This window comes from Piliocolobus tephrosceles, chromosome 21, assembly GCF_002776525.5.
Source record: "Piliocolobus tephrosceles isolate RC106 chromosome 21, ASM277652v3, whole genome shotgun sequence".
NCBI lineage: Eukaryota > Metazoa > Chordata > Mammalia > Primates > Cercopithecidae > Piliocolobus > Piliocolobus tephrosceles.
This window is the reverse complement of record NC_045454.1, coordinates 12,511,741-12,514,566: the sequence shown is the minus strand read 5'-3', so window position 1 is coordinate 12,514,566 and position 2,826 is coordinate 12,511,741.

The following is a 2,826-nucleotide window of genomic DNA, read 5'->3' as shown; positions in this document are numbered from 1 at the left end:
TTATTATTATTATTATTATTATTATTATTATTATTATTATTATTATTATTATTATTTATTTTTAGAGATGGGGGTCTTGTTGTGCTGCCCAGGCTGGTCTCAAACTCAAGCAGTACTTCCACCCCAGTCTCCCAAGTAGCTGGGATTACAGGTGTGTGCCACCGCACCCAGCTACTTTTAAGTGAATCAACAAATGTTTCCAAAATTTCTCAGTTTTAACTTCCAATACAGTAAATATTGATAGAAATCATATACATCAACAAAAACTCTTTGGGGTCCTCAATACATTTTTTAAATTTTAGACAAAGTTTCACTGTGTTGCCCAGGCTGGAGTTCAATGGTGCAGTCATAACTCACTGCAATCTTTGAACTCCTGGGCTAAAGGAGTCCTCCCACCTCAGCCTCCCAAATAGTTAGGATTACAGGTGCACACCACCACTCCTGGCTGCTTTTATTTATTTATTTTTGTAGAGACGGGGTCTTGCTATGCTGCCCAGGCAGAGGCCTTCAATAGTTAGGAGTGTAAGGGGGCCAGATGCAGTGGCTCACGCCTGTAATCCCAGCACTTTGGGAGGCTGAGGCGGGCGGATCATGTGAGGTTGGCAGTTCGAGACCAGCCTGACCAACATGACCTGACTAACATGGATAAACCCTGTCTCTACTAAAAACACAAGATTAGCCGGGCATGGTGGCACATGCCTCTAATCCCAACTACTCGGAAGGCTGAGGCAGGGGAATCGCTTGAACCCAGGAGGCAGAGTTTGCAGTGAGCTGAGATTGCGCCACTGTACTCCAGCCCGGGCAACAAGAATGAAACTCTGTCTCAAAAAAAAAAAAAAAAAAAAATTAAATAGATTAGGCCAGGTACGGTGGCTCACACCTGTAATCCCAGCACTTTGGGAGAACAAGGCAGGCAGATCACTTGAGGTCAGGAGTTTGAGACCAGCCTAGGCAACGTGGTGAAATCCCATCTCTATTAAAAATACAAAAATTAGGCCGGGCAAAGCCTCATGCCTGTAATCCCAGCTCTTTGGGAGACCAAGGCAGGTGGATCACCAGAGATCAGGAGTTCAAAACCAGCAGGGGCAACATGGTGAAACCCCGTCTCTACTAAAAATATAAAAATTAGCCAGGTGTGGTGGCATGCGCCTGGAATCCCAGCTACTTGGGAGGCCAAGGCATGAGAATTGCTTGAACCTGAGAGGCAGAGGTTGCAGTGAGCCGAGATTGTGCCACTGCACTCCAGCCTGGCCAACAGCAAGACTCTGTCTCACAAAAAAAAAAAAAAAAAAAGGACAAGAAGAGACCTGTCCAGGTGCCCTGGTTCACACCTGTAATCCCAGTACTTTGGAAGGCTAAGGCTGGTAGATCGCTTGAGCCCAGGAGTTCGAGACCAGCCTGGGCAACATAGTCAAACACCGTGTCTTTCCAAAAAATACACACAAAAAATCGCATGGCATGGTGGCATGTGCCTGTAGTCCCACATACTCGGAAGGTTAAGGTGGGTGGATCACTTGAGCCCAGGAAGGTCAAGGCTGCAGTGGGCCATGATCATGACAATACACTCCAGGCTGGACAGCTGAGTAAGGCCCCCATCTCAAAAAAAGAAAAGAAAAGATAATCTATCTGGCAGTTTTCTCTCTTGCCTTCCAATTGTTGCGTCTCATTTACTTTTCTTGTCTTATAGCATTTTTTTGCTTTTTTTTTTTTTCTGAATCTGAGTCTTGCTCTGTCACCCAGGCTGGAGTGCAGTGGTGCAACCTCAGCTCACTGCCACCTTCGCCTCCTGGGTTCAAGCAATTCTCCTGCCTCAGTCTCCCGAGCAGCTGGGACTACAGGTATGCGCCACCACACCTGGCTATTTTTTTTTTTTTTTTTGAGATGGAGTCTTGCTCTGTCACCCAGGCTAGAGTGCAGTGGCACATTCTCGGATCACCGCAAGCTCTGCCTCCCTGGTTCAAGCAATTCTCCTGCCTCAGCCTCCCGAGTAGCTGGGATTACAGGCACCTGCCACCGTGCCTGGCTAATTTTTGTATTTTTAGTAGAGACAGGGTTTTACCATCTTGGCCTGGCTGGCCTCAAACTCCTGGCCTCGTGATCCACTTGCCTTGGCCTCTCAAAGTGCTGGGATTACAGGCGTGAGCCACTGCGCCTGCGGCCAGCCTTTTTTTTTTTTTTTTTTGAGACAGAGTTTCATTCTTGTTGCTCAGGCTGGAGTACAGAGTGTGATCTCGGCTCACTGCAGCCTCTGCCACCTGGGTTCAAGCGATTCTCCTGTCTCAGCCTCCCGAGTAGCTGGGATTATAGGCATCCACCACAACGCCTGGCTAATTTTTTTTTTTTTTTTTTTTTTAGTAATGGGGTTTCTCCATGTTGGTCAGGCTGGTCTCAAACTCCTGACCTCAGGAGATCCACCCGCCTTGGCCTCCCAAAGTGCTGCAATTATAGGCATGAGCCACCACGCCTGGCCAAATTTTTGTATTTTTAGTAGAGACGGGGTTTCACCAATGTTGGCCAGGCTGGTCTCAAACTCCTGACCTTGTGATCCACCCACCTTAGCCTCCCAAAGTGCTGGGATTAGAGGCATGAGCCACTGTGCCTGGCCGGTCTTACAGCATTTACAAACACTTCCAGGACTATGCTGCACAGTAACATTGATTCTCACAACAGCCCTCCAAACTACAATCCTCTGAGATGACTTATCTCACCATGCCCATTTTACAGAGGGAGAAACTGAGGCACAGGGAAGGTAGAATCTTGTCCAAGGCCACAAAGCAAGTAAACAACTAAACTAGGACTCCAACCAAATCTTGTGCTCTCAGTTTC